The 11494-nt window shown below is 46.3% G+C and overlaps 1 long non-coding RNA gene across 1 annotated transcript in view; it reads right to left on the bottom strand.

Annotated features, from left to right (window-relative positions):
* Positions 1–1675: 1675 nt before the first annotated feature.
* The window catches only part of LOC106999221 (uncharacterized), a 101667-nt gene continuing 91848 nt past the window's right edge, over positions 1676–11494 (bottom strand). Inside the window, exon 7 of the long non-coding RNA XR_013395345.1 lies at positions 1676–1761. This is a non-coding gene — a long non-coding RNA (uncharacterized LOC106999221). The remainder of the gene's footprint in view (positions 1762–11494) is intronic.

The following is an 11494-nucleotide window of genomic DNA, read 5'->3' as shown; positions in this document are numbered from 1 at the left end:
GCAATTCAAAATTCAAATCATCCAAAGCTGACTCCCTCCCGCCTCGCTCTCCTGCTCTCTCTCTCTTTATCTTTGTCTCTCTCTCTCTCTGCCTTTTGCACAACTTTGTTCACAAAGCAGAACTGTTCCCAACCTCCCATGCTCCACTTTGAAGCCAGCGCATGTTTTTCCACTTCACCCCTTCATCCTTCTGGGCAGCGGTTTCTGCCTCATCCAAAGGAATCAATGAGGAGGCTCAAATGCCAATCGTTTACTTTTTCTAAGAAGGGCTTCCAAGGTGCCAATGTGCTTCCCAGCCAAGATACCGCCTCTGGTGTGTGTTTGCTGGTGATAATAATACATCAGCCAGGTAGGGTGGACTCCAGAGGCCTGACTGGGCACAGCAAGGCATTCTTGAGTGCTCTGTAGCCGGGAAAGGAAATGATGGGGAAAGAAGTGACAGAGAAGCAGAATAGTGCTGGAGAAATGAATTTCATGGCCCATTATTTCAGTGGTGTGTGTTCAGAGTCCGCGGTGCACCTGGAGCTGGTTCCAAGTCCATCTCCTGCAGGAAGCCTTTTCGCATCCCCTCTGCTCCTCAGGGATCACCTGCTCCCCTTCCTGGGCAGTCCCGGCCCCCTCCACCTGGTCAGCCCCTTGGGTCCAGGTACACATGGCCTACTGTGTGTTAATTGCTCTGTGTGTATGGAAACCCAAACATAGTGCCTGATGCAGCATGGCGCTCCATGATGTAGTCCCTGTGCCCTTTGCCTCTGCCCTGTCTCCCTTCCTAGAAGTCAGCTCCATGACAAAAGAGGCCTCATCATACTCCAGTGGCCCCATCATACTCCAGTGGCCCCAAAACTCAGCCCAAGTCCTTCAATGTCTTGGTCACAGCCAGAATCCAATAACTACTTGCAAACTGCATAATGGTTTCCTTCAAACATTGTAAGAGCCTGCTTTTCTCTTTTAATGACTAAAGAAAGCCCACATGTTAAAAATCTTTCTGACCTCATCTCTGTTCCTACTTGCCCCAGGCCTCTAGACCAAGTAACCAAATTCCCCTTTATTGTTCTACCAAAGGGCTAGGCAGTTTCCAGTACACTTAAAAATTCAATGGTAAAGGGCTTCTCTTCTCCACTTAGTAACTGACTCACTTGGAGGAGCTAGGCCAGATTATACCCTCCTGAGTTCCTCCAACTCAATGCCCGGTTAGGATGTGCTGTAGCCAGGCCAACGAGGTCTCTAGACATCCCTGAGATCACGAAAATAGAAAGTAAGACTCCACTGCCAGGTTGAGTTGTGCAAAGGGAGCTTTGAACAGTCTACAAAGCGCCCCTAGGCTGCAAGAGGAAGGCCTGGCCCCTGAAACCAGGTGGACTGACGTCTCCAGTAGGAATTTAATTAGAGTGGTCAGGGGAGGCCTAAAGCAGGAGGTGGGAGCTGAGGTTTGAATAGCAAGAAGAATCAGCCAAGGCAGGTTCTAGGGAAGGCCATTCCAGGCAGAGGGAACAACCAAGACACAGGCTCTGGGACAAGAGTAAGCTTGACATGTACAAGGAATGAAGAGAGAGACCATGCAGCTAGAACATGGTGGACCAGAGAAAAATGGAAGTTGGTGAAGAAGACAGGGCTAATTGTGTGGGGCCTTCCACTCCGTGGTTAGAAGTTTGAACCTTAAATGCAACAAAAGCAATTGAAGAGTTTTGTTTTTTAATTAAAAAGAGCATTATTTTGAGTGTTATTTCTGGCAGCAGTATGGAGAGTGGCTGTCTAGGCAACCTGGGCGGAAAGAGAGAGGTGTGTTAGGAAGCTGTTACAGTTGGCCATGGAGGACTTGATGGCTTGGGCCAGAGGGATGGAAATGGAGAGGAGTGGACAGATTCAGAATGTATTTTGGAGCTAGAACCAATAATTCCTACTGACAGATTGTGAGAGAAGAAAAGGCGAGAATCAAGGAGGGCTCTGGTGATTTTGTTTTGAGAAGTGGAGTTGGAGGTTAATACCACTCACTCAGATGGTGGAGACTTGGAGAGAACCAGGTTTATGGGTGAAGCATCTAGCTTGGTGTAGGTGATGGCCAGGTGGTAGCTATTGATACCCTCATTGCTATTGTAGTGGATGCTGTGGTGTGCTCCCCATATCCCTTCTTCAGATCCAAGACCCCAATCTTCCAGCCGATGGGAAGGTCATAGTTATTACTCACCAGAAACCTGCTCCCCTTCCGAGGCCATGCCTCCTCCCAAGGGGCCACAGCCAATGAAAGGCTGATGTGTAGACACACAGCCCAGTCTTCTGACCTAAATTGGAGACTACCCTAAAGGGCTATCCTTGTTCCAGAGGTTCCTGGAACAGCCAGGGCCTCTGGTGCAGCTGCACATCTCTCAGCTTCTCCCTCTGCCCTCTCTGCCTCCTCACCTCCTCGCAGGTGATTTCCCACTTAGCACCCACCAGCTTCTCACACCACCTCTGTCTCAGTTTGGATCCAGAGAACTGAGTGTAATTCTTATCACCACAATCACTACCACCAGGTCATTTCTAGACTCCCATCCAATTTGAAAACTCTGTTATGAAGCATTCTGAAATAGCCATTCAAACTTCTTGAATGCCTACTGTCTAAAAAGGCCTAATTCCCATCTTTGTTCACCACAGCCCCCTCAGAAACAGCTTCCCATCCTAGATTTACTGAGAAAATTATGTTTATGTTGTCAATGCTTTGCCTGTAGACGCACATTTGTACAAGTCAGACCCCGGGTCCTGGTGTTGAGAAGGGGCCGGTACCCAGTGAGTTTTCAGATCCCGGGTCCTGGTGTTGAGAAGGGGCCGGTACCCAGTGAGTTGACACAGCAGGGATCACAGAGGCCTCCTGATTGATATACCATCCCAAAGCCCTGCTCCCAAAGAAGAAAAGAAAGTGCTTCCGTGGTGTGTGTGCGTGTGTGTGTGTGATGCCCACATGTAACCAATTGCACTACAATGCCTATAGCTGGACAGATGCAGGGCCATTACATACGACTGCACCAGATTGTACCCTATACAAACACACCTGGTGAAAAGGATAGTTGGGGGCTAAAACCCAGCCCATATTCTCCTGCCCACCTTATGCCCAGGTATGGTGCAGCACCTTTCTCTACCACGACACCATGCACCCTGACCCAGGGCCAATTCTGCCCAGAGGGTATACTTTTTTCTAATTTGTACAAAAGCTCCAAACGAATAAAAACAAGGTGCACTGGTTATTAAATTCTTGTCCCTCAGCCCCAAATTCGCCCTTCTGTTCTCTACTTTGTGCTCCTGGAGATGAAATCCTGCAAACCACATTTCCCCTTCGCCAGCTTCTCCTTACTAGGCCCCCTCCCATTGACTCTTGGAGGGATAAAGACAGGCAGAAGGAGAGACCCCATCTCTCCCATTTGTTGCTTACTCCTGGCCGCATCACTCCACCAGCAGCGAATTCCAGTTCACCCGCTTTTGGCCACACCCTCAGAACCCACCATGGCATGTCCAGCAACATCAGGACCAATCAGCCAGCACTGGCTTCTCTGAGTTTTAGGTCCTGGTTCTGCTGTTTCTTCTCCAAGCTTCCAGGTTCTAACAACCCCAATCTCTTTCTTTGTTCCTCTGCCCTAAAGGTTCAGCTGCTTTTTGGCAGTTAGTATCTCTGTAAGTCCTCAATGGCCACTTTCTGTCTTTCTGTGCCTCCAATTTTTGTTTACTCAATTCTCTACATTAAAATCTCTCTGTTCAAACAACTTGTGTGAGCTCTGTTTTCCTGACTGACAGTCATTGGGGGCATAGATGAGAGCCTTTCACAGTCAGAGCCCCCTAGTTACTGTTAGTCACTCATTTATTCATTCAACAAACATTTGTACTATAATCTCTATATATTGAAGAAGGAGGCTTTGGTTGTATATATACACATACCTATGTAAATATTGTTTATATATTTTAGTATACGTACAGAACGTAACTGGGAGCATACACGAAATGTAGATGATGGTGGTTCACTCTGGGAATTGGGAATTGGAGGTATTAGGTGGGGAAGAGTATGTTTCATGTAGCCTTTTGAGTTTTTAACACTCCACTTATTACTGCTATATTTTGAAAAACTGATGAAAATTCCTGTATTCAGTGCCATCTGAGTGCCAGCAAAGGGGAAGCCCTGCAGATGTGCAGAGGTTTTGCCCCCAGAAATCTTCTTCCTGCCTAGCCCATGCTGACACCGCAAACCAGCAGTGCACCAGATCTCGGTTTCCACTTCTCTTTGCCTTCAGATTTAGAGGAACATTCTTGGAAGATTAGAAGTTGATCTTAGAATCCCCAGACAGTGTGACTAGGCTAAAGTAAATGAGTGGGGAAAAAATGTTAAGATGGGGGTATCCTTTGCAACATCACGTATGGGGGGGTCAAAACGTAGAAACAAAGAAAGAGTGAGAAGGGAACTTAGAGTTAGTGGAGCACATTTTGGTTGCATCCCTCTGTGCAATCCCAAAACCTCATCACTCCCACCCATCTGTAGTGAGCATGCAATTTGAGCAAAACTGACTGACCTCAACCCCAGTTCTTGGAGTAGGACTAATAGTTCCAAGCCAAATGGGGCAATCCTAAGCCTCCTGCCATGGGATTTGTTCAGGTAACTCCGGCTTAAGCCAATTAGCTTGAAATCTGGACTTTTGTGTGATGATTATTAGAAATAACACTCTTTCCAGGATTGATGATCAAAATATTTGCTAACTTCTCCAGATTAGGCTCTGAACCCCTGGAACCAGTGTAGGCTCCAAGAGCAACCAGTTTGGAAACTGAGCCTAATGCCTGAAATAGCTCCACCTCTCCCACTCTGGCCGTAAAGCTTGTGATTGCAGACGCTGCTGGCAACCATTTTGTGATCATGAGATAAGCCACCCTGAAAATTAAAAGTATACCCAGAGGAGGACTGAATCAAGAGAACTGCACAGCCAGCACCCTGGGCAGACTGTGCCAAGGCCCACACTCTTTATTGTTCAGTCCTGTTTGTATTAGGTTTCAATACTTTGTGATGATGGTTTTTGCATCCTCTCAATTATCTTCTTACTTCACATTTGGTTAAGGTTAAACTGAGGTCCAGATCGAAAAAAAAAGGCCTTGTCTGAACTCTTACAGAACAAGGACCTTAATCTTTTGTCTGTCAAACCAATGCTCTCCTAATAAATCATAAAACCTCTCCCACCACATTGTGGGCAGCAGCAGGGACTCCATCAGTGTTTGTTGAGTGAATTAATTACTAAATGAGAATGAGATCAGAGGGAAGTTCTGGCAAGGGCACAAGGTAAGCAAGGGTTTGCAGTAAAGGAGGGTCAGCACGGAGATGGACAATGAAAAGAAACCCCCAAGAGTTTATTCTATTTTAGTCACATGAACACATTGGCAGTACAAAAGGCTTCCTTAAACTCCAGGGAGTTTCTGTGGATAAATCTCTGATTGCCACTTGTCCAGAAACAATCAATATCCAAAACACGGGAAGCGTTTGGAAGTTTATTATAAAAATAACTGAAAGGGGTCTAGAAAGATCTCAGGGGCCACATCCCATCAGGAACTTGTGATCGGGGTAGGGACGGTCGGTAGGTAACAGAGTCTCAGTATTGTGACATAATTCTCCTCTGAACAGGAGTAAGAAAAAGGCTGTCACTGTGCAATTAGAAAATGTCATCACTTTTCATGAAACTTCAGTTTTTCTTATGTGTAAAAAGGGAAAAATAATAATACAGTCTCACTGCTATGGTTTGAATGTCCCCTCGAAAATTCATGCTGGAATTTAACTGATGATATTAAGAGGTGGGTCTTTTAAGAGGTGGTTAGGCCATTCGGGCCCTGCCCTCATGAATGGATTAATGCCATTATGGCAGAAGCGGATTAATTGTCATTGGAGTGGGCAGTTCCCATCCTGTCTCTGGTTCACATGCTCACTTGCCCTTCTGCCTCCCACCATGGAATGATGCAGCACGATGGCCCTCACCAGAGGTCAGCACCATTCTCTTGGACTTCCAAACCTCTAGAATCATGAGCCAAATACATTTCTATTCATTGTAAATTGCTCAGTTTCAGATATTCTGTTATAGAAGCAGAAAATAGACTGAGACGCCCACTGTACTTTATCTTCAGACCAGATGTTTCAACATTCAGAAATGCTGGGTTTTAGAAAAGTTATATGGTGCATAACACTATATTATGGAGCACTCAGTGGGTTCTGGGGAACACCCTGTAATCAAATGCATTAATATTTTTGTAGGGAAACTTATAGATATTTACAGTAAATGGCATAATTAAGACCATAAATAGTCTCACATCAGTTCAGTCCAGGACTTGCCACCAAGTGAGTTATAAAAATCTTTTGGTTGTCAGAGCTTTTGGAGTTATTTTTAGAGACAGGGTCTTGCTCTGTCACACAGGCTGGAGTGCAGTAGCATGATTATGGCTCACTGCAACCTCAAACTCTTGGGCTCAAGCGATGCTCCTGCCTCAGCCTCCCAGGATGGGGGTCTCACTTTGTTGCTCAAAGTGCCGAGATCATGAGCCACTGCACCCTACCACTTTTTGGATTTTTGAAACTGGGGTTAAGGGATGATGAGTATATCATGCATTGGACTGTCGGGAGAATTGGATGAGGTAAAGCCAGTGGCTGGCTTGGAGGAGTCACTCAACGTGTTACTAGTGTTATTTTCCTTCTGCTTTTATATATGAATGTCCCACATGGGCTCCAATCTCTACCTTGAGGGAGGCCATTCTCTCGTGGCCCCCTCTGGAACTGCCCTGTACCGCTGAGGACTGTTTGCACCCTAAGGTCACGATGTCACAACCACCTGATGTACTCCACCACTAAAGACCTCTCTACTCAACTCAGGGCCAATGTGAAGACCTGTTGGGTTCCAGAATTCTATGAGAACTGCCCCCACTTGGTGGTGCCCAGCCCGCTCCTCCTTTTTTATTGCCTGCAGTCTTAAAGGACTACAGGGGTTGTCTACCTGACTCCACAGGAAGCCAAGTCAGGCACAGGGGGCTGGCAGTAGTCAGGCGGTGAGGTTAAGGGTGAGATCACCAGGCGGTGAGGTTAAGGGTGAGATCACTAGGGACTGACCTTTTATCACACCATGCAGAAACCAGACACAGGACTGGGGCAAAGGTGAAACAAGCAAGACACCTCAGGCACAAAATTGAAGGAGGCCCTAGGCTCCCCATCTCCTCATCTTCATCCTGGTCCTGCTCACAAATTGAATATAAATTCAAAAGCAAGAGAGTTTACCCAGGAAAAGGCAGGCCAGAGAAGAGAGGATTGGCTGTATTAGTTATCTATTGCTGCATGACAAATTGCCTCCAAAAATAATTGTTCAGAACAACAATAATCACTTATTACCTCATGCAAGCACTAGATCAGAATCTCTCACAAGGTAGCAGTCAAGATGTTGGCCAGGGGTGCAGTCCCTGAAGCACTGACAGGAGTTGAAAGGTCCATTTCCAACGTGGTTCACTTGCATGGCTGGCAAGTTGATTGTGGATATTGGCAGGAGGTCCTAGCTCCTCTCATGTGGGCCTCTCCACAGGCTGCCTGAGTGTCCCCCTGACATGGTGGCTGACTTCTCCCAGAGTGTGCAATCCAAGAGACCAATGCAAAAGTTGCAAGGCTTTTTATCACCTGGTCTAAGAAGTCACACACCCTGTCATTTCCACAGAATTCTATTGGTCACAAAGCACTAATCATGTGGGAAGGAACTAACTACACAGAGAATGGGTACCATGATATCAGGCTCATTGGGGACTCTCTCAGATACTTGCAGTCATGGTCTGCCTTCCCTTCTTGCCCTCTGTAATTCACATCTCTCTTAAATTAAAATTATCAGACTCCCAAGCCTTTCAACATGCCCAAAAAGTTCTTCAATGACAACATCAGCTTGAGGTACAGTATCTTATTACTTAAATCAGGTCCTGGCATAAATGAAGGTCCTATGATGGTTTCTCAAGTACAGCTCCTAGAGTATAGTTCCTCTCCATCCTAAAACTACAAACCAAAGAGATACATTATCTGCACCCCCACATACCCAACTTGCAATGGCAGACAGGCATTACTCTAGATTCCCTTTCCTCATTCAAAAATGGGGAAAGCAAGAGGCATATGGAAGTCACTGGCCTATAGCAATTTTGAAATCCAGCAGAGCAGATGTTAATCATTTCTTGATTGACTCACTCCTACCACTGCCCAGAAATGATACTCTATGTTTATTCAACACTGCCTGGAACCCTCGTTTGTTGGATCACCCAGTTCATTAGGACCTCTTGCTATTTTCCAGGTTATCATAAGTGACAGCATTTCTAAACTTTTTACCATTACATAACAAAGAACCTCTTCTCTCAAGTGTTTTACTCTTATTTTTATTTTTTTGGAGATAGAGTCTCACTTGGCACCCAGGCTGAAATGCAGTGGCATGATCACTGTAACCTTGAATTCCTGGGCTCAAGTGCCTCAGCCTCCTAAGTAACTAGGACTACAGGTGCACACCACCATGCTCCACTAATTTTTAAAAAATTTGTTGTAGAGATGGGGTCTCATTATGTTGTCCAGGCTTGTCTTAAACTCTAGGCCCCATGTGATCCTCCCAGCTTAGCCTCCCAAAGTGTTGGGATTACAGGCATGAGTACTTGACCCTCCTCACTTCTTTTAAGCTCTTGTTGCATCCTTATCACAGCCATCAGGCTTCTCTTGAAGTGAAGTCTCTTGAAGTCCCTTTAACCTATCATGCACCGTCATCTCCTCCCAGCTTCTGCCCAAATCCAGTGCCGAGGCCACTCCCACATTTCTTATGGCAATACCACATTTCCAGGCACCTAAATCTGCACTATTTCTACTGCTGTATAGTAAATACCCTAAAACTTGGTGACTTAAAACAATAGTAATCATTTATTCTCTCTTACGTTACTGTGGGTCAGGGATCCAGGAGTGGCTTGGCTGGGTAGTTCTATTTCAGGATGTCGCATGAGATTGCAGACATATATCAGCTCAAGCTGCAGTCATCTGCAGGCTTGACCAGGGTGGAAGATCCTTTTCCAAGGTGGCTCATTCACATGGCTGGTGAGTTGGAGCTTACTAAGGGCTTATGTTCCTCTCTATGGGAGTTTTTCAATACAGCTGCCTGATGATCCACACAACAAGCCTCTAGTGAGACAGGTAATCATCACCTTATCATACAAATACATGTAAAACTACAGTTGAGATGAGTACAATGAGAAGGATGTACTTTTGCTCATATGAGTGCAAATAAAAGTTGACCTAATCAGGAAAATCATGGAAGACTTCCCTGGGGAGGTGATGCCCGGGCTCAGCTCTGGGGGATGAGCTCTTCTAACCAGACGTAAAGAGAAGAAAGCTGAGCACAGTGACTTACACCTGTAATCCCAGCACTTTGGGAAGCTGAGGCAGGTGGATTACTTGAGCTCAGGAGTTTGAGACCAGCCTGGACAACATGAGGAAACACCATCTCTACCAAAAACACAAAAAAATTAGCCAGGTGTGGTGGTGCACACCTGTAATCCCAGCTACTTGGGAGGCTGAGGTGGAAGAATTGCTTGAGCCCAGGAAGTGGCAGATGCAGTGAGCTGAGATTGCACCATTGCACTCCAGCCTGGATGACAGAGTGGATCTCATCTCAAAAATTAAATAATAACAATTTAAAAAGAGAAGAGTGTTACAAGAACAGGGAACAGCATGTGTTAAGGCTCTGAGGCAGGAAATAGGATAACTCTTTCTAGAACCTAATAAAGGCCAGTGAGGCTGAGGACAGAGTGAGGTGGAGCAGGAGAAGATTAAGCTGGAGGTAGAGAGGGAAGAGCCAGACAGGAGATGAGGACATAACACCCAACCCTTTCATTTGTGTAACAGTGGAAACATCTCAGCATATCTTTTTACATACTCTTATTTTGACTTTCACATTCTAAGTAAGAATGCCAGCACGTTCCAGTGTGCACACTGGAACTCAGAGTGGTTAAGCAAATAAGTTCAGGTCACATCGCAAGACTGAGACCAAGGTAAGACTTATTTTCTCACTAAAATAGCCACATTGTGCCACCTCCCTAAAGAGACATGGCCCCCTTCCTAACTTTCCTTCTCCCTTAGTAGTGCATATGTGGTAATTCCTGTCCAGGAGTTGCCAGTGTGTTTTTACTAATCATGATTGCACCTGGCACTCACAAAACTTCCTGGAGGTGCACATATTTCCCTGTCATAAAGAGCTCCCCTCTCCCCCTCTTCACATCTCCCCTTACCCTGCACCACCCCAGCACCCCTGCCGGCACCTAGCAGCTGGGGCTACACTTCCGTCAGGTAATAACAGGTCAGGCAAGCTCACAGTCCACGGCTATGTAGGCTATTACAGGCTGCCTTCCTCCGTCCCCACTCCAGATGTGTTTCTAGTAGTGCCCAGAGCTTCCTGGAAACCCAGATTGGGATATCTTCAGAGCCCATGCAAGCAGAGCAGTGTGCTCATCTGAGTAGGTTCTAAGGCTGAAATCTCCTTCTGTGCATGGCCTGCCTCAGCAGCTGCTCCCTCGAGCTCCCCCAGTGAACCTTCAAGGCAGATAAGAAGTGACTGTGAACAGGATGGAAGGGAATGCCACAGCTTTGCTATCTGCCTCTTGCTAGGCATGCGGCCATTTTGAAATATAGAGAGAAGAACGTATTTTCACTTCCTTCCTTTATAGAATCACTGACACTACTCTTGGCATTGCCTTCTCTGTCTTCCCTCAGCCAAGGTGTCCAGGGTACTGAGAGATGAGACAGCACCCAGCTCTAGACCTTGCTACTGAATCATTCATGCTTCTAATTTTTTTCCTTTTTTGATTTAATTTTTTTCTTTTTTCTTTTTTTTTCTTTTCATAAAGACAGGGTCTCATTCTGTTGCCCAGGTTGATCTTAAACTCCTGGGCTCAAGCAGTCCGCCCACTTTGGCCTCCCACAGTGCTAGAATTGCAGGCATGAGCCACTGTGCCCAGCAGTTCTAACTGCTGACAATCTGATAAGTGCAAAAAGTACCTTTCTGCTCTGCTGCTTTCATTTGCACTTCCCTACTTTCTATTAAAATTGGGCAACACCTGTATGTTGATTAGCTGTTTGCCAATTGTTCTTCCTTCAAGGATTCCAGCCCCTTGGAAGTGGAGCCTCTCCAGGTGTGTTTGACGAGTTGGGGTGGAGCAGAACTCTCCCCTCCCTTGTTTTGCATACTGCACTTTTCTGTTCACACAGCCTGATGATTGGACACTGGGCACGAAGAGCTCATAGAACAATGCCCCAAGCTGCTATTCCCCTGGGGGTGTCTGATGTTACCTGGAAATGTCGTGTTGGCATAGCTAGTGGGGACCCGTTTTAAGCTCGGGACAAAAGGTCCTCCCTCCTGGAAGTAGGATAGGGATGACACAGCAGAGGGAATGCAGAGAGCCTTTGGGAGCTGCGGCCTCACATAGGCACAGTGTGAGGTGCAGGGCAGCCTTGAGAGCC

The sequence above is a fragment of the Macaca mulatta genome, chromosome 7 (assembly GCF_049350105.2).
Source record: "Macaca mulatta isolate MMU2019108-1 chromosome 7, T2T-MMU8v2.0, whole genome shotgun sequence".
NCBI classification, from domain to species: domain Eukaryota; kingdom Metazoa; phylum Chordata; class Mammalia; order Primates; family Cercopithecidae; genus Macaca; species Macaca mulatta.
This window is presented reverse-complemented; position numbering and strand designations above follow the sequence as displayed.